General features: G+C 43.5%; 1 protein-coding gene and 1 long non-coding RNA gene across 2 annotated transcripts in view; one reads left to right on the top strand and one right to left on the bottom strand.

Moving 5' to 3' along the window:
• Positions 1 to 24,178, top strand: part of GRM4 (glutamate metabotropic receptor 4) — a 307,680-nt gene that overhangs the window by 11,052 nt on the left and 272,450 nt on the right. The gene's annotated exons all lie outside the window — the stretch shown is intronic.
• LOC310765226 lies at positions 5,662 to 7,932 on the bottom strand. The gene is made up of 2 exons (XR_014549502.1): positions 6,946 to 7,932; positions 5,662 to 6,361 (listed from the first exon to the last, which is right to left on the bottom strand). It is a non-coding gene; the product is annotated as an uncharacterized lncRNA (long non-coding RNA).

Genomic DNA, 24,178 nt, shown 5'->3' with positions numbered 1-24,178 from the left:
ACAGTATCATATGAGTACTGATCCAGAGCATATTTTCTACAGTGTTTACATTTACTTACATGTAAGATTGGGTATGTATCTTAGTTGGGTATGTATCTTAGCATTGAACGAAACAGATTGGTTATCCGGAACTCTGTTCCGGTGATATTTGGTGACAGACTACGTATATATCAAACTTTTGAATTATTCTACTGCGACTGGTGAAGAAGATTTAGAGACTTTGGTTGCAATTTCTGATCATTTGTATTAGTCTATAAATAGGGTTTAGTGCCATTGTTATTGGCCATTGTGTTGTGTTATTTTGTTCAGCTTGTCTATATTGCAACACAGGGGTCTGTTTATGGATTATTGTTGCTATCTATTCAGCAAATCAGATTGGGAGGAAGTCTGCAAAAAGGAAACCTCATTTTAATATATCTAATTTTCTTTGTAGATCTTGCCAGGTAAAATGGCAATGGTCCTTGCAAGGTGAATTTGTGTATGTGGTGCCCCTCTAGTCCCACTGATAAATCCCAGTGGCTTTTGAGATGTTTGGATGAAAGCTATGATGCAAGATGCTCTAGTAGCAAACAATGTGAACATGATAATTAAAAGGCTAATATGGACCAATGAACTTACTCCCCCAAACACCCTGCAAATTAGAGATATAGCCCAAGGCTGTGTAAAATAATCAACGTAAGGCTGATTTAATTATATAAACAAATTCAGGCTAAACAATTATCTTTAATATAATAACAATAATAACCCATATGCAAACATTCAATTAAATTCTAGTATATCTGAGCAAGTCAGTAGAAAAATTCCAAATGTAACCAATTTTACTTGTTAGCTAACAGCCACTGATGAAAAGAGGAGTCAAAATGCATGTGGCACTTTTGATTGGACTGAGCTGATTTGCTTCTAAGATTGCATGAACTTGGGACTGTTTGATTGCTTTGAAAACGATTGCCTCTAAGATTGGTTACATTTGGAATTTTTCTACTGACTTGATAGGCTTTACTTAGATTTAATTGTACGTTTGCTTATGACATATTATTATATTTAAGACAGTTGATTAGACAGAATTTGTTTATATAATTCGATAAACATTAATTATTGGGCAGTGGGTTCATTTAGTTCAGTCTCTGAAGGAGGATTCTTTGATTGTAGTTAGCTCTCTCAACAGTACTATGCTGAAAGTAGACAGTGCCTCTCAACTCTTGTCATTGGAATGCAAGTCTGGACTGAAGCTCAAATTCACAGTCATTTATAGGGCTACCACAGCTTTCTGTGCTTGGCAATTTTGTGGAGTGGGGATGACAGAGGCAAAATTCTTCCCTGTCTTACTAGAAATAGGGTCAGAAGGTGAGGAAGTGCCTGCGTTGGGTGGTAGGCAGTAGCCCAGGTGTTGACAATAACCATGTAGGCATTCCACCTCTTCCTGTTCTTGTAGGCAAGAACAATCCTATTGCTCACCCCTTGCCCACTCAGAGTGAGGGTAATGTCCCCTCACTCTGAATTGGCGTCATCCACCCTCTGTAAGGTTACAGTGCCAAATATAATGAGCTATTTTGTATTGTGATCCACAACATAAATCCATGATGTAAGAAAGAAGGAACCCTGATATCATTTATCTGAGGCCCTTCTTTGTGTGCCTCCTCCATGAGAGGCCCAGAGGGTGGCAACACAAGAACAGGCCTTTTCTGCACTGGCTCCCTGTTTGTGGAATGTTCTCCCTAGGGAGATTCAGCTGGCCTTCGTTATACACCTTTAAGCACCAGGTGAATGACTTTCTCTTCAACCAGGCCTTGGGCTGATTGTTATCCAATGCCCTTTTAAATGTGTTGTGGGAGGGGGTATTATTGGTTTGTTTTTTTATCTTATTTTTATTATGTAACTGGCTGACTGACTGAACCCAAAGGGTGCTCATCAATGGTTCCTCTTCATCCTGGAGAAGAGTGACTAGTGGGGTGCCACAGGGTTCTGTCTTGGGCCCGGTCTTATTCAACATCTTTATCAACGACTTGGATGATGGACTCAAGGGCATCCTGATCAAATTTGCAGATGACACCAAACTGGGAGGGGTGGCTAACACCCCAGAGGACAGGATCACACTTCAAAACGACCTCGACAGATTAGAGAACTGGGCCAAAACAAACAAGATGAATTTTAACAGGGAGAAATGTAAAGTATTGCACTTGGGCAAAAAAAATGAGAGGCACAAATACAAGATGGGTGACACCTGGCTTGAGAGCAGTACACGTGAAAAGGATCTAGGAGTCTTGGTTGACCACAAACTTGACATGAGCCAACAGTGTGACGCGGCAGCTTAAAAAGCCAATGCAATTCTGGGCTGCATCAATAGGAGTATAGCATCTAGATCAAGGGAAGTAATAGTGCCACTGTATTCTGCTCTGGTCAGACCTCACCTGGAGTACTGTGTCCAGTTCTGGGCACCACAGTTCAAGAAGGACACTGACAAACTGGAACGTGTCCAGAGGAGGGCAACCAAAATGGTCAAAGGCCTGGAAACGATGCCTTATGAGGAACAACTAAGGGAGCTGGGCATGTTTAGCCTGGAGAAGAGGAGGTTAAGGGGTGATATGATAGCCATGTTCAAATATATCAAAGGATGTCACATAGAGGAGGGAGAAAGGTTGTTTTCTGCTGCTCCAGAGAAGCGTACACGGAGCAATGGATCCAAACTACAAGAAAGAAGATTCCACCTAAACATTAGGAAGAACTTCCTGACAGTAAGAGCTGTTCGACAGTGGAATTTGCTGCCAAGGAGTGTGGTGGAGTCTCCTTCTTTGGAGGTCTTTAAGCAGAGGCTTGACAACCATATGTCAGGAGTGCTCTGATGGTGTTTCCTGCTTGGCAGGGGGTTGGACTCGATGGCCCTTGTGGTCTCTTCCAATTCTATGATTCTATGATTCTATGATTCTATGTATTTTGTCTTTTTTATATTATAATTTTATGTTGCGAACCACACTGAGGTCGATATATACAAATTTTAACAACAACAAATAGCACTGAAGCAGCAAAGTGTGGACTAGTAGGTGTGTAAAGGTCATTGTTAATTATACTTTATTTAACTAGATTCCCCCCCTTTTGTATAAAGTGACTAAGTGACATTTAATTGGGGTCTGCATCAACTCTGTGTGTACCTCAACTAATTTAGGTGCAATGGGGGTGATTTATGATAGCCTTTCATGTAACCAAGTCAGATCAAAGCATGTCATAGTAGGTGGACATGTGCCAACCTTCCATGTAGATCTGCTGCTTTGTTTTCCTCCCCATAAAGTTAAACACACAACCATTTTCTTTCTTTCCCCACGTTTCTTTTCCAATAGATTGGCTCCTCTTAGTTTAGGTCAAAAACATGCAAGCAGAGAAACAAAAACAAGCTCAATGGGGAAATGCCCAGAGTTTGGGTGGAGAGTGGTAGGGTTTCCTACACAAAAACTGCAGGTTGGATCTGTCCAAAATATAGCATACTTGATCCACTCTGGAGGAGCTCATTTGCCTGTAAATGCCACCCACTTGTGTGAAAAGGGGAACAAAGTTACAGCCACTTTTAGATTCCCCATTACAGTTATTGAAGGGGGCATACCAGGGCTTCAGATTTAACCCATCAAACTTGGACCTGAATAGCAAATCTAACTGAAACAAGACAAGGTGGATCTGAAGCAGACCGGGCTGCTTCCAAATCCTTCTGTTTCAGATAAAAAGAGAAACTTGTGGCCGTTGCATACCCCTAGTATTTACAGAACAATGCTGTTTTAATTTTCCTATAGTCTAACGCCACTATAGGCAAGATTCTTAGTACTCAGTTGGGTTTACAGAAAGAATAGTAATCAAGGCTAATGTGCAGATTGGCTAACGATTACTTCCTTCAAATAAATCTCTGTAGGGGTAGCAACTACAATAAAATCAGCAGGATGGATAATGGCTTATCTAAAACAAATTGTTTCAGATAACCATAGGCCACATCCCATTTGTCCTTATTGAGCAAATGGCATTGGATTGTAAGAGCTCGGCCCTGTCATCTGGGTGGGCCTGGCTGCTAAAGAGTTCAGAAATGTTGGCATAAGCACTTTGGACAGCAAGAATAAATTTGGTCCCAGGGATAGGCTAAGTGAACTTGATAATTTAGAAGAGCAATTGGGAGAATTGGGAGAACAATTCACCTGCAGTTCAAATCAATGGCAAATTAGATCATATCCCTGCTCTAGGTATCTATATAAATTCTACTACTGTAGCCAGATTTTCCTGGAAACCCTAAACTCAAGCCACACCATGTGGTCCCTCCCCCAGAGGAAATGAACTCTAATGGTTAACAGGGCAATCTTATACAATTCTACTCAGAAGATAGCCACAGTAAGACTTATTCCCAGATAAGTGTGTGTATAGGATTGCAACCCACATATTTTTTTTGATGGGAAACTTTCCTGTTCCTATTTGTTAAAAAGCAAAATGTATCTATGGGAAAATAAATTGAACCATAGTTACTTTCATCATTAGTTATCGCTTGGCCGAGTGAGACTTACTTGAGAATTAGTTATTTCTTTAAAAGTGTGTGCATGAGATATCTGCATCTATATCTATCTGGTTCAATATATTGTATTTTTCTATTTTACCCTGGACAGATTTTATAAAATTTACTTGTCCAATTTTAGACAGGACATCCTATTGTCAAACACGGTCTCCTTATTCTGGTACTTGTTACACATGGTTTACTCAGTGCACACTCTTCTGAACAACTGTACTGATCAGGGTTACCAAGCTTTGCTACATAAGAGAAAAGCTGGAGAACAATAAAATATGTGTTGTTAGCTGGAAAACTTCAGTGAAACAATTGGTAGTTTCTTCTTCTCCTTCTTGAAAACCTTATTCACTGTTTTTTCATCTTTAATTTCATTTTCCTCAATCAATCTGAGTGAATGTGTTTGTTCCAGGAGATCTACCACATCAATGTTTTTCTCCATTTATAAGTAGAAATCCTAGCATGTATTAGTTTCTGATGCCCCTTCATGAGAATCAGCACTGCTGTTCTTACACAGTTTACACAGTTCTTACACTAGTGCTAACAGGGACACTTTGTGCTTGCTTTTCTTCTTCTTACAGTACTTTGGCACCTTCATGATTAGATGGGCAACTTCCTTCCCCTTCACTGCTCATGCTGGATTGAAAATATGGTGAGGTATTTTCTCCCAAATTCAGTTTTTCTAAACTGCCCTGAAGGGCAGAAGATATATATATCAGATAGGTTTGAAAGCAAACTTCAGAAGAAGATGAGCCACCTCTAGGCCCCAGCCCTTTCCCCCTATGTTTCCATGAGTCCTCCAATCCCTTTCCCTCTTTACCATTCATCCCACATGCTGGTAGTTGATAGTTGCATACCAGCATCAGCAAATCATGGGGAAAGGAAAGGAATGGAAGTGTCTCCATTCCGCACGCTATATCTCAAGGCCTTGCTGTAGCCCAATTCCCAACACCCCCAACAAGCATGGCCAATGTCCAGGGATGATGAAAGTTGTCATTCAACAATATCTGGAGCGTCAGAGGTTTCCTATACCTGCTGTAGCCTCTTGAAACTGTAGCTTTCCCAATGGCTTACTGGCATTGCTACTTAAGTAGCCCTTGCATCCAGATAGGCAAATAAAGAGGCAGACACACAAGTTGGGGTTGAACTTATATTTATTTAGAACTTATATTAAAATCAGCAGAGGGAGATGACTATGGGGTGGGAACTAACTTAATTGGATAACTATAGCCATTGGGTGACCCACCCTTGCCTAAGGAATTAGGGCAGGCTAGAGAGCTGTGCCCTGTTTCCTGGCCCATACTCTGAAGGTGAGAACAGAGACTTTGCCTCATCATGCCCCTGGGACTGCAGAGCTCCTAGTGGATGAGGAAGTTTGGCCTCAAAGGAGGTCCCTATCCCACCCACTGAACTGTGGAGTCTGAGAAGTGAGCCTCAGGGCTGACCCATCACCTGAAAAGTGCCTAAAGGGTGTCACTAGCCTAAACCGAACTATTTCTTTTCCTGCACCTACACTGCCCAAAGCAGGCATAGGCAAACTACACTTCCCATCATCCCTGACCACTGGTCCTGTTAGCTAGGGACAATGGGAACTGTAGTCCCAAACATCTGGAGGGCTGGAGTTTGCCTATGCCTGGTCCAAAGTGACCAAATCAAGAAGATTAACCTGCTGAAACAACACAATAGACCATCTAGCACTCTGTCCCGCTATTCAGTGCGAAGTAGGCAAAGAGCCAATTTGCGATCCAAAATGCAGTTTGGGGAAAAATCCTATGTGGTAACCCCAAAGCACACTGGGAGGGAGGGAGGGCGCTGCTGGAGAGAAGACAGACCATCCTTTTGTTGGCTGTTTGCAGTATGGTAGCGCTGCAGAGAGCTTGCTTGGGAGACCATGCATTAAAAAGAAAAGGACTCAAAAATAACTTAAACAAGGTTTTAATAAGAAAAACAAAAACTCCTTTTACACTAAATACATTAACAACCAAACCAGACCCAACCACCAACCCATCCCTCAGGGTAATGGGAGAGCTAGGTGCTGCTCCTTATATACTACACCCAAATGCTGACACACCTTAATCAAAACAAAAAAATTTTTTTCCTTTCCAGTAGCACCTTAAAGACCAACTAAGTTAGTTCTTGGTATGAGCTTTCGTGTATGCATACCAAGAACTAACTTAGTTGGTCTTTAAGGTGCTACTGGAAAGGAAAAAAATTTTTTTGTTTTGACTATGGCAGACCAACACGGCTACCTATCTGTAACCAACACCTTAATCAAATACAACTCAGCAGCACCTGCTATGTTTCACAGCTGTAAAGCTGGGTCTCGTTATCTTGCTCTGGCCCTTGCTCTGGCCCCTTAAAGACATCCACATCGGGTGGAACAATGATGAACCTTTACATTTAAAGAAACCATTCAACACCTTTAAGAAGGGATCAAGCCCTGCCTTCCTCCTCAGACCATCTTAGGAATATACCAAATGGCACCAAGGATTTCCCCGCACTGCCTCTCTTGCTCCAGTGGCCCAGAACAGTGCACCTCTGTCTCAGTTCCATCTAGCCTATTTCGTGGAAGGTTCTTGGGGAAAATGCACTTCCCAGGGACTAGGCACATTGCCTTGCACATCACTATGCACCAGCCAAAGGGGAGGGGGAGACCTTCTTCCATCTCCTTGCATGCTCTTGGGGGAATCTGAGTGCTTGCTCTTTGTCTTGCTGTCATGTGCCAAGCACTGGCTATGGAGTATGCCAAATTATGCTTCCCATCTCATGCTCCAGATCCAAGCTGGCAGAGTCTTTGCTCTATGAAGCATGCCGGATTATATTTTTACATGCTCTAGAAATCCCACTGGACAGAAGAAACACTCCTATCCTACCTTGCCCCCTCCCCACTCCAAAGTTTCTCTCTCCCTGAAAAAAAAGTGGGGGGAGCTTCTCCTCACATTACATCCCCCTCTGCATGCCCTGAGCTGGTGAATTAACAGCTGGTTGAATTAACAATTTTATCAATTGTCACAGTTATTTAATGTGGAGAAAACGGAACACAATCTTTTCTTCATGCTACTCTCCCAAAAGGACAATCTGCAATTTGTTTCGTCACTTGCCTGATATTGCTGGTAGGTTATTTTAATTAATATTTAACTAAACTCTACTTTTCTCAGTGTTCTCTTTTACTGTTCTCCGTCTTTTTTATTTGAGCCTGTTAAATATTTGATGGTTATTCTTCTTTTCCCAGACTTGCCAGCGAAGTTCAGAATAAATTGGGCTTTGGGTTGATTTTGACACTTTAGACAATTCAGAATCCTGTTTTGATAATGTTGCAGCCACAGCAAAGTCTGCTATTCTTTTGATGCTACATGTTCGTCAGGACCTTAAGAACATAAGAAGAGTGTTTCTGGATCAGACCAAAAGTTCAGCTAATCAAAGCATTACATTAGGCAACACAGTGCTTATGGGAAACCCATAAGCAGAACTTGAGTGCAGCAGCAGAGTCACAGCAAAACTCTCCCAACTTGTGCTCCTCAACTACTGGCTCCCATACTGGTAGTGAGACACAGCTTTTGTGGTTTGTTACCATCACTTCATCTTGCAGAAGCAAATTCTATAGTTTATTATGCACAGTATGAAGAAGTACTTTTGTCTGCTGTGAATCTCCCAACGTGCATTGTCATTGGATGGCCCCCACGTTCCAGCCTTAAGAGAGAGCAATAAAAACTATTTACCTTGTCTACACAAGACATAATCTTATACACCTTTATCATACCTTCCAATACAAAGTGTCCCCAAACCAGGGTGCTATCTTCTGGGCTCTCACTCCCATGTGTGTCATGTGACCCACACGAGATTGTGGCACAAGGTTTTTTTGGGAGGAGCAATCTTGCACATGTTTTGGGGTGGTGTGCAAGATTGTTGCCCCCAAAAAGCACTTTTTTCAGGGCAAGAGTGCAGTCTGAAATAGCATAAGATTGCTGCAGCCATTTTGCTTGTGAGAAAAATTGGGACGTCCCATTTTCCAGGACAGTTGTTGGGTATGCTGTAGTATACTCCCCTAAAGGCTGTAACCATTTCTCACAGGGAAAAGTTATATTGTTGACACAGTAGTATGAATGATGACTATATATTCTCATTGTATTTTTCTTTCCACATTACCTAACCTGCCCCCTAAATTATAAGCATGTTCATGATATTTTAGCTTCTGAGACCAAGCACGAGTATGACCTAAAAGCCAAATCTGCACTCTTGGACGACAAAATGTTTTCAAAATAGGTATAATTTTTTATGTTAAGGTTAATTTTTTTGGTGTTGATCCCAAGCCAAATATGCAAGCAGAACAGCAAAGCATTTATGCCCTCTTGTGACTACAAAATCATGATGCAGTATGACTGCATTGAAAAACATGCAGACAATGTATTTCTGCAACAGAACCCACAGAAAGACTTACCTCTGCAGCAGCAAGGAATGTTGCAGAGGAACAAAGCTACGGGTACAGTAAAAGGATTTAACGAAAAACCATAGTCTGGGCTCACCTCCTTTTCACGAGCAGAAATCTACATAGGGGCTCAACTTTACATGACACTAATTGCAACCTCACAGGGAAACAATAAGATGATAGGCTAGCCACAAGGCTGGGTGAATGGCCGCCACATTTATTGATTTAAACAGCCACAGATCGGCAGTGGTGACAACTGTGTAGGATTCTAACTAACTGTGGGTGAGCCCACTCTGGTAAGAGAGGGAGGCGGCTGGGTGGGGTGCTATTTTCTGTTTTGCCTCCAGCAGCAAAATGGCTTGGGATGGCTCTGCATCCAACCATGGCCTCCTGCCGCAGTCACAATGTAAATTGCCCCCCTTCCACCATGTCACAGTTAGGTTTAGGAAAAATAGTCCTGCTAATGCCATATTCTAACAGTTTCCCCTAGAAATGCTCTCCTCCTGTATTGGAGAAGAATTTTCTAATAGTTCTTTGAATGAAGTAAGGCCATACCTTTTAGATGGCAGCTTCTCAGACTCCCAACTGTGTGGCGAATTTCATTGTTGGTTTTGCTGCAGTGGAGTAATGCTGTTGCAGCCTGCGGAAATTCTGCCCTTTCTCCTTTTTGAAAACCTCAGTGTTTCCATCAGGAACATGTCTGTATCTGCATACATGCCTTTTTTCCTAGGAGCTCCTGCCTTCATCCAGCAAAACACTCTTTGCTCAAGCAGAACAAATAAGCAGAATAAATAAAAATGATGGATCTATGTACCCTGGGGTTGGCTTCCACACGCTCAAACAAAAGACACACAGGCATTCTTTGCCATCTTTGTATCAGGCTGGTATCAGGTTACTCTATGAGCCTGACTGATGTCATACAGACCCTTTTGTGGCCATCACTCCAACCCTCCAACTCTAAATTAGTTATTTGTACATGTACAATAAATCCTCTAGTTTTGATTGGACTCAATTAGAAGGATGCTAATTATGTGTGTCGCTAGCTCTCATCATGCGACTGAAGGTATTTTAGGTAGTAAGTTAATTATTGTCTAAATCTATTGGGTACAAAAGTGTCAAGGGCCTTGACGAAAGAGGAGTCACTGGCGTTCATCACCAGTGAAAAGATTTTCATGCTGCTGAAATTACGGATGTTGTGTCATCCTTTTTCCTGGAAACGGCTCAGTGACAGTGATTTTGGTAATTAGGCTTATTTCTGTAAACTCTTTTGCTTTTTTTTTAATTTGAAAAAACCCACTGCTGATTTACACAGCAGTGCACATAGCTGTGTTCCATGTGCTCTTTTCAGCAACTTCCCTTGCAATCTGGATCCTCAGGAATGTGCCATATCTTGGGGCAATGCTATGTGTAGAACAGCAGTGGGGAACCTTTGGGTTTGTGGGTCCAATCTGGTGCACCAGGCTTTCTCATCTGGCCTGTGAGGCCACTTTGGCAAAGCCATGCCCATCTGCCCTATAGCCAGTGCCTCCCCCCCACCTAAAAAATGTTTAGGGGTACTCTTATTTTCCTACTCATGTTTGAAATACTGCCTCTCAATGAGGCCAAACTTAGATTCACAAAATGTTTAGGGGTATGTGTACCCCTGCATCCCCCCAGAATAAAAGCACTGCCTATAGCCGATGTCATATATAATGTCAGGTGTGGGGCAGGCAAAGAGCTGACTGGCACTGACATATTCTAGCACTGCCAAACAGCTGATCATCAATGTTTGCAAAGTGCTGTGCCTTTGCGCAGTTTGATTTCAAAGGAAAAATGGGTCACTGGAAGTTGCTGTGTTTTCAAGTAATTGACAGGTGGGGCCCCCTTGCCCACCTGCCAAACTTGTCCAATGGGGGTGGAGGATGGGAAGGCAAGGCAAGGGTCTATATCCAGTTCTCCATCCCTGGTGCAGAGGCTGAACCCACCTGGAGCACTTAGTTACCCTGAAGCAGAGGTGTAGGAAGGTCAGGTGGTACCCGGAGCAAAAAAATTCTTGTCATCCCCCCACATTTTTTTTTTTGCCTGCAAAAATGGTTTTATGTTATTTCCTATTTTCTTACAAAGGAATGTGGATTCTGAGCCTCTGATAACAAGACTATGGACAGATACTTAAATCTACAGGATGGATTGTGTTTTGGCTTGTGTTATTTTATTTATATTTATTTTATTTATTTTAAAAAACCTGCAAAAACAAAAAACAAAAACAAAAAAACCCCAACACCACAGCAGTAAAATCAAGAAAAATTAACAATCCTACTTTAAAACATACAAAGCTAAAATAGTAAGATTAAAATTACTTCAACTTCCTAAGCATCTAGGTATGCTTGCCTAAAGAAGAATGCTTTTAGCAGGTGCCTGAAAAGAGTCTAGCAAAGGCCTGTGCTTTGTTGAAATTTCAGCCTTCATGACATAGGAAAGTGGCCAAGTAAACAGCTATTTTCATGGAGGAGGGTCAAGATATTAACTGATATGCATGAAATTTCATATGTAGCTATATAATCCCTAGTGTAGTAAGATAAGACCTTTGGAGCAGGCATTTTTTTTAAAAAAGTTTTTTATGAACCGCCCTAGTAGGGCAATAATTATTCCTTGATAATTTGTCACCCCCCTCCATGATGGCACTGGGGCAGCCCACCCCCTTCCCCCTTTCCTACGTCCCTGCCCTGAAGAGCTGAGTCTTAAAGCAATGCAGTGCCTTTTCCTGATTGGCTGGCAATACCCCATTCTTAGAAGGAAGAGGAACGTAACAGGGCCTTCCTGAGGTCTCAGCAATGAAGAAAGACAAAACTGGCACCAGGATAGTGTGTTCCTTGCATTCAGCATCTCATGCAATGTACCAAACTTCATGATTCTTTTTCTCTCTCTCTCTCTTCCTTGCCTGTGCTCTTCTCCAGCATTGTTTCATAGGAAGGATGCAAATGTCTGAGGATAATCGTGTTTGCAGCACAATGCAGTTTACAAGTATGAGCTCAGCAGCAGGTTCCCCATGCAACGGATTGGCCTGTGCTAATGTGAATGTGCTCACCTCCCCTGCTGGAGCTGAGAGACAGTCACAGCTCCTAGATCTTCATTTAAAAACTGTCAACATTTTGCATGCACTTTCCAACGGGTTGTTTACAGCACTGCCTGCAGAAAACACCAAATTGTACACTGGAGGGAACCAAAACTGCATCCAGGGGGCTGTTTTACTGAGCATTTAATGAGAGACGTTAAAAAAACCATAAGCTGATGTTTCCACCTCCCTCACTTTGAGGGTATAGCCATCTCCCACTCCTGGCAGTCAAGCACCATTCACCTACTACTGTGCCCAACACATGGAGTGTAGCCTCTGTTACATGGAGTTCTCTCAAGGAACAGGCAGAGCAAATGGATTTGGTTTAACTCTTGCTGGCTGGGGTTGATGGGAGTTGTGGTGCAAAATATGTGGAAGGTACCAGATTGGTGAAGGATGGAGTAGTAAGACAATGTGATGGGAATTAGGGAAGATAGGCAGCCCATTGCATTTCTTGAGGCACCTTTGATCACTTGCAAGGCTGGTAGATTTATTTCTCTTTGTTTGGCTACTCCAGTTGAGGATGAAGGATAATAACTAGCTTCCTTGTAAAGTGCAAGCCTTCAAAGGGAAATTAGAGTGGCAATCCTATTCTTGCTTACCTGGGAATCAGTACTATTGATCCTAACAGGTTGGCAGGCATAGGGTTTAGGAACAGTAGAGGTATTTCTATTAATTCTGATGTGAACTGATCAGATTGGTTTCTCCTAACTAATGTGGAGATTGGAATGTAATTATTCTTCAGATTTTGCAGTTTGCTGGATTTTGCAATACAGTTTGGTCTCAAAGTTTTAATAAAATGCAGCTGAAATGCACATTTTAGGGGGGAAATGGGTGAGATTCGCCTAAGGAGCTACATCATAGACACCTGCTTGTACAATGTGCCTTCTCCTTCCCCTGCATGATCCATTCCTGAAGTTGTTTGTATGTGTGTATGTAGAGTCATGGCAGCAGGTCCCTCCCCTGATCAGCTCTTCTGCACAAAGCCCGCTGTCAAGATCCTGCTCCCCTTTCTGTGTTTAGTATCTCCCCTCTGATCATAAGAACAGGGCTCATGATGTAGAAATCAAAACCACATTTGGTCATAGGGGTCTCACTCACTGGCTTTGCTTATGATCTCCATAATCCTGAACCCCTGGCCTACCTGGCAGCAAGTCACTATGTCAAGTCCAAAATTCAAAGCCCAAGTTCCAAAGGTCAGGAAACATGCTGGCTGCATCATCTGGTCTCGATGAAGCATGTGACCCTCACCTGTTCCAAGTCTACTCCAGCTGAGGAATCACACCGCTCCTTCAGAGCTAGCGAACCCCACCTGGCCAGCTAGGGAGCTGAGCTGTGGGCCCTTGCCTGTCTCAGCCTCCTAGAGCGCTCCTCCCACTGTTGCCTACAGCTCAGAGCCCACCATGTTCATGGAGACAGGGGCCCCTCTGTCTCTAGTGATGGATCCTGTTGCTCTGGTTCCTGTGCATTGACTCCCATCCCCTCACCATCCTCCATCATCCTGTGAATACTTCCTTCCACATTCCCTGCTTGCCCTGGTGTGTCCCAGTCCTGGTTACTCCGCTTGCCGGGATCCTCTTCCTCCTTCCTGTCATCCTGCCAGTTCATGGCATCCATGCACTCAGCTGAAGGCATGAACATGGTTGCAAATGTACAGTGTATTGTTCTGTATGAGCAATTTGGGTCTGTGTCTTCAGTGGGGTTCCAAAGGCATGGAGACTTACGGATGGACAATGCCACACAACAGGCTCTGGTCAGAGAGAGAGAGAGAGAGAGAGAGAGAGAGAGAGAGAGAGAGAGAGAGATATGCTGGCAGCAGCATGCAGAACCGAATGCTAGAGGTAACTATGTAGGCAGCAATGCAAGAGAGGTTGGCTGTGAGAAGGAGGGCTGGTTTGATGGGCAAGGAGGTTGTGTTTGTGGTGCTGAGTTAGTGAGGAAGTGGAGGTTGTGCCCTGAAGTGAGGAAATCCCTGTCTCTCTCGTAGGGTCCCTATTTCATCAGAATGCATTCCCTTTTGCATCTAGGCAGGCAGCCACAGTTTCTTCCGTTGTACTTCCCAGAAGGAAAAGAAACACGATTCTATCACCCGCTTCCAGGGAACATAAATAAGTCTGTAAAGGTGGCCTGGTTTTACAGGGGCCATATATCTGACTCCAACGCTACCTCATTAGCTAAAGCATTTTATGTTGCTATCAATAATGCAGGTTGCTAGTCAGGTACTAAACCAAAGTGCTGGAGGAGGATGACATGGGAGTCTGCTGAGAGAGTGTATTTAATGCTTTAGAGATATCAGATCAGAAACAACAGGCCTGGGAGATCCCTGGCTAGTTTCATTTCAGCCTCTAGTCTGAATTGTTATAGTTGTTGACTGGCTCTCGAAGCAACCATCCTCGAGGGCCTCTAGACAGGTTGGTCTCTCCAGGCAGCTTCAGTAGCTGGTTATAAGAATTTGGGAAAGAGAGATTATAGTGGAATGGTACCACAGATTCAGCGAGAAGACTTTCCCCCCAGAAGCTGGGGAAGACAGGGGTGAAGTGGGTTATGGTGGTGACAACCTCAAGAATACTATCCTTGTAATTTGCATTGGTGCCATAAGCAAATGCCTGCCAAGGTGCTGACCCTACCATTAGGCAGAGCAAGGCAACTGCTTCAGGTAGCTGATTCTGGGTGTCATCAGAAAGCAGCAATTTGTATTTAACTGGAGAACCAGTGTGGTGCAATAATTAGAGCGTGTTGACTAGGATGTGGAAGACCAAGGTTCAAATCCTCACTCGGCTATGAAGCTCACTGGGTGACCTTGGATCAGTTAATGACTCCCAACCTAATCTACCCTACAGGCTTGTTGTGGGGATTAAATAAGGAGGAGTTCCATGTTTAGAGCGAGTCTTGAACAGTTATGCAGTTAGGTAGACTCAGCCTGGACTTCATAGTCTTATAGGAGGCTTCCTTCTTTAGATGGTGATGTATTTTCTTTAGTTGTCTGGTGGCAAGCCAGTTCTGCTGCATCTGGGGCCCTCCTACTCATTCTGCTGTGCGATGCCATGGGCTCCTGCCCTGATGGTGCCCCTTCACTTTACATTAAAACCACAAACAGTGTTGTAGCATGGGGCCTGCACCCTCTCTACAGCAACTCACATTTGGTGAGGGCTGCTGCTGCGCTTGGGAAAGGAGATATCCAGGAATGGCTCCCATCTATGGCACCATTCCCTTCGGCACCTTGCTTCCCACGCAAACAATGACACTAATGGGTGCTAATTAACCGATCAATAGTATTAAGCTATCCAGTGTCTCTGAACATGCTAATTGACAATCTGCTTATGGAAAGCCAGTGCTGGCAGGCAGGCAGGCAGGCAGGCAGGCAGGCAGGCACTGGATTTCTCAGAGGTGGGCGAGTGAAACTGGCAGCCTGCTAGAAGCATAACAGATAGTGCAAGCGCATGAGAACTGGCCAGCAGCACCACTACTGAGGCCTGGAATTCCTGCAACTCTTTATTTTGGCTTGAGTGAGGCAGGGTGAGATTAACTATGGCTCAGGATTTATTACTGAGGAACTGGTAACACGCTGCCATTACGGCTCCGTTCGCAAGGTTCCAGCTCCATCCTTCCAGCCTGGCAGGAGGTGGGTGCAGATTTCCTTCTGTTTCAAAGAGAACAAGCTGTTGAGAAGGGCCAATGCGGTGCTTGCCAGGCACAGCAAGATGTGATTGTCAGGGTGTGTGTCTGCACACTGCTTCCATCGCATTAGGTGGAAACAGACTCCAGCTCAGTCCAGGCAGTTCATCTAACCGCAGAATGTGCTGATGACAGACAACGTGGGAGTATAGCCAGCCATATACTTTTGCTGCATAGGCTGTTATGTGCTGTTTGTTATTCAAAGCATAGGATAATGACAGCGCAATGGTGATGATCTTGAAATAGTAGAATGCAATGGAACATGGGGAGGGTAGCCATCTCAATTTGGTTTTTCTTGCCTCAAGGCCACCACCCTACTCTGTTCTATGGATGGGAAGTGGATCAGGATGGGGGAGGGAGGGGTTGTAGCTGCTGTGCGATTTCAGGGTCTTGGGACTCTTCCATAAGACTCTACAGAGACTCTACAAGTACACCGAGATCAGTTTTACTTTTCCACTTAGGGTCTATTGAGAAATTTCCTATGCAATTATATGCTGCCAGGTGAGCTCTTGTAATACACTCCTGGGTTCTTGTGATGCTTTGGGAAACATCTTCCACATACTTCAAGACTTTGTCTGTACCAAAAATTATTTTCTCCCAGCCTGGACTATTATTGTTCATTCAATTCTAAGTGGACATGGCTTGCCATGAGTGGTAGGATGGTTTATTATTTACAGGCAAATTCACTTCTAGGGAGGGTGCCAGGTGCCTGGGCCCATGGAGCCAGGTGCCTGGGCCCTTGCTGAGGTCCCCCCCCCCCGATATTTTTTTCTGACCCAGTACTCTGAGCGACATGAGGTGGCTAGATCTGGTCACTCTTTTCACTTTCCACAGTGCCCCAATCTAGAGCTGCACTGGGACATAGTGGGAACTTATAAGGGTGGCTAGACCCAGCCACTTCCCAGCACAGTTTGGGAGCAATGACATGGCAGTCAAAGTCCCCTGACAAAGGAGGGGTCTCACCAGTGGGAGCCTTTTCAAACCTGGAGCTGGCCCTGTCTACATCAGGTTCAAAACCTCAGCTATAGCTAATGCAAAACCTGCATTTATGAAACAGAACCCCTTGTCTTGTTATATAAGAGACCATAAGATGGATCTTTGACCAGGAGTGAGTTTTAAAAATGAACTTTGTTTCTTTCAAGATCATCTGCCTGGTAGTTGCAACGATTCTGTGTGAAGCTTCATTCATGCTATTCTTAGCAAATATTCCCACTCTCTTTCACTTCCAACCAGCAGCCTTAGAGGACACAGAAAAGTCAGAGACCCTATGAAGTTGTACGGCCTGTACGCGTCCAGAGCTGCCTCTGTTCTTCAGCATCAAATTCCAGTTAAAGAATTATGCCTTTGGGCAAAGGCGGGGGTTTGCTTTGACCTCTAGAGCCAGGAAACTCTTCCCCCAACTTCATGTCATCCCATGAGCATGCTTCAGGTGGTCAAGAAGTTAACTGCCCTCCACCTGGGAAACATGTGCCTTTCCACGGAGAAGCGACTCTGAGCGAACTGCAAAGTGCATTAGCATGAAAGTGACGGTCTAAAAGTAAGTCAGGAATATGTAAAAGGATAATCTAACCCAGGGAAGGAATCCCCAGGCAGAGAGGATGCACCAGAAAAGCTGTTAGCAGCTGAATTATTCATCCGCCAAGCTTTACCCCCATCTTTCCCTTCTGGCTCACCGAGACGTCAGAATCAGTGGAAGCCGGCAGGAGAGAGTGGGGAAGGTAAAAAAGAAAGAACTGGGACACTTAGCAGAGGGACACCTGGCTGCTGTTTGCTTTAGAAAATATTTGGTGATGTAACTGGGAATAACAGAAGTAGTATACCGGCTGTGTGCTGCCTCCACTATTGAAGGTGGTGAATACCAGTTGCTGGGAACTCCAAGTGGAACGAATGCTGATGCACTCATGTCCTGCTTTATGGGCTTCCCACAAGCATCATGTAGGTCATTGTGAGAATAGTGGGCAGAACTAGAGGGGCCTCTTGTCTGACCCAGCCTGGTTCTTCTTAATTCCTACTGGGTTACAGGGAAGGAGGAAGTTCTATTTTTTGCTTCGTGGAGCTGTAAATGTGGCAGGGAAGCATGCTTTCTAGAGCAGAAGTTGAGGTTGGCAAGCAAGAAAGGATCTTGCTCTGTTCCTGTAATGAGAAGGCATCCACTTGTCCTTATCTGTCTGGCTGTTGTGAGCAGGAATTCTTTAAACTCTCATGATTTGTGCTTCCTAGTTACATGCTACTATGCTGTTTTTTTTTTAACCTGCTGTTTGCTCAGATTGCAGCACAATGGAAGGAAGATGAGGCACAAACAAAGAGAGGAGAGCTCAGCAAAATATGTGCAGGGGACCTGCTTACCAGTTCTATGAGGGTGCTGTAGGGATTCTGTACTTTACTGATTTTTCCCTTTGTGTTCACATTCCAGGGCTCCTGTATCTGAGTCCAGGAACAATGGGCTAAACAGGAATACCCCTCCCTCCGTGACCATGTTCAGCAATAACATGCATTAAACCTGCTCACTTCGAACTGGTGACCATTTATATGGGCTCTCTTCCTTCCAACAATACATTCAGAAATGCTGGATGATGTGTAAAAGATCAGACTGAAATATTCTTGGGCACTGTGCAGAACATGCATAATCAGACACCACCTTGAGGCAATCCAGAGTTCTTGCCTCTAAACAGGGAACTGTTCCTGCCCTCTGTGCTTCTTGAGCAAGGACAGATGACATAGGTACTACAAGTTAGGGTCATGGATGCTGGAGCAAGTCTCATTTGCTGGACATTGTTTCTCACCTGCAAAATGTAGCATTTATATGAGAGGCAAGGAGGCACCCACGAGTCCAACCAGGGAAATCTGTGTGCATAGGCACCTGCATGAACCCCATTCTAAGTACCAGAAGTCTTCTAAGCTGAGGCACTTGCCTTTTTAATATTCTTGAGCTTTAAGTCCATAAATCCATTGCAGTGCTGAAACCATGTGATTGATTAATGCAGAGCAGAGCTTCCCACTGTTGCAATGTTCTGAGAAGATACAGAAGATGCACATTCTGCATTGGTCAGCTTGTTAGGCAGATGCTCTTTTCCTTTCCATGCATTAATAGCCAGGCACTCCTCACCCCCCTGATCCCATTTCCCATTCTTACGCCATGAAACTCAGAGCAGCACATCTTGGATCATCCTTACCACAACCCTGCGAGAAAAGTTTGTGGTAGACTTACCCAAGGCTACCCAGTCAGCTTCAAAGCTAAGCAGGTCTGAACTAGGTCTCCTGGGGTCCCAATTCAACACTACCCACAATGCCACACCAGCATTGCCCATAATGGCAACGGGCTCAATTTTTTTTGTTTTTTTGTTTTTTTTGTTTTGACTATGGCAGACCAACACGGCTACCTATCTGTAACTGGGCTCAGATGAGTAATTCTTTTTCAGACACTGCCTCAGTGATTTGCAGTTTGTCAGTCTCATATTACTTAGTTCAGTAGGATCTATATACTGTATTCAATTCCTTTATGGTTTCCATAGAATCATAGAGTTGGAAGGGACCCCGAGGATCATCTTGTCCAATGCAATGCAAGATTATGCAGCTGTTCCATACAGGGATCAAAGCTGCAACCTTGATGTTATCAGCACGATGCTCTAACCAACTGAGCTATAGCCCTAAAAATTGCAGATCAACTTACTTGTGCCACTTGATCAGCATTCCCCCCCCCTTTTTTTAACTTTCTCCAGGTTGCGATGAGCAATAAATGAATTATTCCAACGCTGCTGGTCTGGTAGGCTTAACAACTAAGAGTACTTCTTAGTTGTTTCTTCAGCTTTTGTTCAAGTGCTCAATATGTGTTAGAAGTATCTGGTGCATCACTTGTACTCCTGGACCCGGTGTTATGTATGGAAGCACAGGTGACCTAAGTGGCCTGCTTTGGCTGATTTGCTAACAGTGACCATATATGGAGAAAATGAACTTTCCCTCTGTTACATATGTACTGGCTATATCCCAGCTAGATACAGTAATGCTCTACACATAGGACAAAGGCCAGGGGAAGAGTTGCGTATGCGTGAGCTGGGCTGCAAGCAGGTGACAGGCAGAAGCCTAAGAGTGAGAGCCATGCTTGATTTCTGCTTGAATCCAAGGCTGCAGCTATGAGAGAAGCAGGACCACCTGGGCTGTTAATGCTGTAAGCCCCTGTCCATTGTAGGCTCAGGTTGGATGTATATTGAAGTAAACCATAAATCATAAAGACACCACAGTCTCTGCTGCCCCTCATTCCAAGGGAACTGAACCCTGGCCAGCACCTGGGACCCCTGGCATCTCACACCACTTGGGGACTGGGATGGCATGCAACAATTTGTTTTTAATTTGACATTGTTTTGTTTTTAACTGTTTCATCATAAGTCACCTTGTGAAGACTTGTCTTGAAAGGCACAGTAGAAATATTGCAAGCAAACAAACAAATCCTCCTGTTCATTGCAGGGGGCACCTACAACTGTTCCTGGAATCCATCATTGCCACTACACTGGCATACAAACCGCCACAGTGATCTCATTAATGGGGGTCAAAGCTGATGTGAGAGCAGAAATGGGAAGACCTTTTTGTAAGTACACATCATTTCCCAACTGATTTGAGACCATCTCCAAGCTGACGCAGAGGTTGGAGGCAGCTGTGAATGGGGAGGATGGGTGGGTATTAGCAGAAGCCAGTTTGGGGGCTAATTGAACTTCTTGTCCCCCGGCCAAAACACACCTTCATCTCCTTGCTTCCGGAACCCACGTCATGTGAGCATTTTAACATTGTGCCAAGGCCACTTGCTATGCCTTTGAAATGGTGATCAGTCTTTCGGATGCTTCAGCACCACTTAAATCTATAGTTCGCATATTCTGGCTCAACCCATGTTCCAAGTGGTTTAGGAAATCCACACTCCCAAGAGACTATGCTAGGGAGCACAGCGGACAAGACAAGCCACCGTACCAAGGCGTTCGACTTCGGATGGCACCGCGGTAAGATCAAATGAAAAGCCCCAAAGCCCTTTTGGTTAATTTTTAATGCAATAGATAATCTCATTCAGGTTAATGCTTAGATCATACCCTTTACCTAGGCTGAATTGCGCTGTGGGAGAAGCAATTCCTGTTGCTTTCCCTTTTCCCTTTCTGTATGTCACCTGCAGAGCATTCATGCAGCCGTAAATGCTACGCTGGAGAATTGAGTTAAAAACAATACGATGAAAGGATGTAATTACATATGTTAAGAGCTGCACACATGCAAGAAAAATACCACATAGGCATCCTTGCCTAATCATTAGGCACTAATGTGCAATGATGGACAAGGTGCTTGGTTGGATATGAGTGTAAGAGAGGTACCTCATGATGACTTTCCCCAGGTTTTAATTGGAGTGAGGGTGGGTGAGTATGCAGCACCTGAGAATGGTGCATTGATTTTTTTTTTAAAGGGAAAGCCTTCTCTTTATCTTTTTTTTTTAAAAAACCCCACTTATGAAAATGTCAACCCCCCCCCAATTATTTTTGAATGCAATTTATTTTACGATTAATTGATGAGGCATGGTTTAAAAATGCAGGAGAAACATTTGGCACAGTGCTCCAAATTATGCTAGTGTCACGTTTTTCAATGACTTGGTCATACTTTTACTAACGGCACCTAAAGCATAACTGCACCTATGTTTTTGCATCTTTAAACTGTAGTGCTTCTGGGCAGGAATCAGGTCACTTCTGCACTCTCTATATATCACATATGACTCTTAATAATATATTGAACAATGGCAATATTCAGACATATTTTAAGAAGTGTTTTTTAAAACAACAGCAATATGAAAACCATGGTCTTTAGGAATCCAGATTCCTAACAGGACCCCAGATTTCCCATGGAAATAAGAGATAATAAATAAGACTTAATTAAGAGTACAGATTAGGTTAACTATCAAGCATTATCATAATAAGATTTGGACAGGAGCATAGATTACTAAGCAAGTGTGTGAATTCTCTGTTGGATGCCATTAAAAATATGTACAATAGTTGCTACAGATGATTTGCATATAACTGACTTTGGATAGAGAAATAGAGCTATTTAATAGGACAATGTCAATGGTTTTAAGACTGTGATCCACACAGAGCACAGCACGCTTATGGATAGAATTTGACATCTATCTAATTTTCAACTTGTTGAGATTCTGTCTAGACTGAAATGTTTCTTTGAAAAGAAGCACTGAATCTTAGGCGCATTGGTATGTTTTTCCTTACGTTGTGGTTCAGGGTTCACCAGACCATCACTGATTTTTGCCTCACTATCATAACTGTAAAAAGGGAAGGATGATCCTTTCTGTCATTCTCGCTGTCCATTTTGACACGAAACATCTTTTGTTCTGTTTGGTACCATTGCTTGTATCTTTAGGGTAGGTGGATCCAGCAAACCCTTGCAATAAATGGAACTGGCCCAGCATGCGAAGCAAGCTGGGAAGAGAAAGGAATTGCATACCTGGAAGCCATTTATTATTATGATCAATGCAATGAATATTTATCTACCTCAGCCTTGCAAAAATCATGTGGAAAATTTACCAGTCGAGGCACAGAATCTCTTCAGCTACTCTTTTACAATAATGATGAAAGGAAAACTAATAACATTTTACTCGCCTGTCATAAAAATATTATTTGCCAGAAGTGAGCTAAGTTCTGCAACACTGCGCTACCTAGAGGACACATGAGGAGTTCAGAACAGCTTGAACAGGTAGAAAAGAGGAAGGCATGGACTGCAATGGGTTATAAAATGTAGAATCTCGGATGCTGCTGGAAGCTCTGGGGCAGAGATGGGGAACTTGTGACTCTTCAGATGCTCTTCAGCATGACCAATAGCCAGGGGTGATGGGAGCTGTAGCCCAAACAACATCTGGAGGCCCACAAATTCCCCATTCTAGTTCCTTCGAATTTGTAAGGATCTACAGCAGTAAAAGAAGTGACCGCTTTCTTTGCTTGGATTCAGATCCAAAAATGGGCAAATGGCATGATATGAGTTCGTAGATCATTGCAATGTCTGAAGATTGAATGTTGAGGCCTGATTGTGGTAACAGACTCTACCACTTTGCCATTTTCTCCTTAGAAATTTCATATTCCCCATAGGCAACACAATAAGGCTCACTAGCTAGTGTGAAATTAAGAATTACCTAAAGTTTTTTTAAGGGTTTTGTTCAAAACAGAATCAGACGTATAACTAGATGTGTAATAATATGAACAACAACAACAAAAGAACTCCAACATACCAGAAGGTGGTAAATGCAAAGGCCAAAACACTCAGGACTGATTCACATGATACATTAGCAGTGTGGTAGGTCTCTTATAATAAAACTGTTTAGATGCTGTAACACTTTATGAAGCTGCTTGTGTAAAGGCGCCTTTTCAGCCAAGCTACCACCATAAATGAATCTGTCAATTTCAATTTTTCTCAGTCTTTCATAAATCTAGTCTGAAGTTCAACTTGCCACGGGTGGGTTCAACATGCCACTGGGTGCAGTCAGGGTATAATGAACACATCTCTGCATGAGGGTGTGGTGCTATTATCTGTGATGTTATTTAAGATCCACATGAAACCATTGGGAGTGGTCAGTAGCAATTTTGGAGCAAGGTGATAATCAGGATACCTTGACCGCAGTTTTCCATGCATTGGTAATCTCATGGCTAGATTACTGCAATGCACTCTGTGGGGCTACACTTGGAGTTGGTTGATAGGTTGCTTGTGGTGGCAAGTTCAAGGTGTTGGTACTAACCAGTGGCGTAGCGTGGGGGGTGCAGGGGGGGCCGGCCGCACCGGGCGCAACATCTGGGGGTTAGGGTTAGGGGGCGCAAATCCACGGGTTAGGGGGCGCAAATTACTTGCCTTGCCCCGGGTGCTGACAACCCACGCTACGCCACTGGTACTAACATACAAAGACCTGTGAAGCTTAGGACCAGGTTACTTGAGACACTTTCTCATCCCTTATATACCTAGTAGATCCCTGTGGTCTGCAGGCGAGTTTCCAGAGATCTCACATGCCTTCTCTGTAACAATTCGGAGTAGGGCTTTTAGTGTTGCTGCTCCTGTTCTGTGGGATAACATTCCTGTCAAGATGGGACAGTTTTCCAGTAGCTGCACTTTCCAGAAACAATGGGTGGTATTTTTTGTTTCAACAGGATTTCTCAGCTGGATAAATGGGTCCTTTACTGCAAGTGACTGCTTTGTATCATTTTAGTCTTGCTTTAAATGCATTTGCTTTTTTTTGTTTTTAACTGTCTCTAAATTGCCTTGAGGCAGTTGCTTAGAAGGTGATTTATAAATTAATAATAATATTTACACATTAATTTGCATTTTTAAAAATAGTTCCTCAGGTAAATTCATCAACATTTTAGTGCACAGTTCTACTAATATACAATTTTCTGTATGCAATTCCCCTAATGTGCAATGCACTTCTGTATATTATTGTCACCAATATATG

This window comes from Podarcis filfolensis (genome assembly GCF_964270895.1).
Source record: "Podarcis filfolensis genome assembly, chromosome: 6".
Classification (NCBI taxonomy): domain Eukaryota; kingdom Metazoa; phylum Chordata; class Lepidosauria; order Squamata; family Lacertidae; genus Podarcis; species Podarcis filfolensis.
The sequence above is the reverse complement of the archived record's forward strand: the minus strand, read 5'-3'. Positions and strand labels throughout refer to the sequence as shown.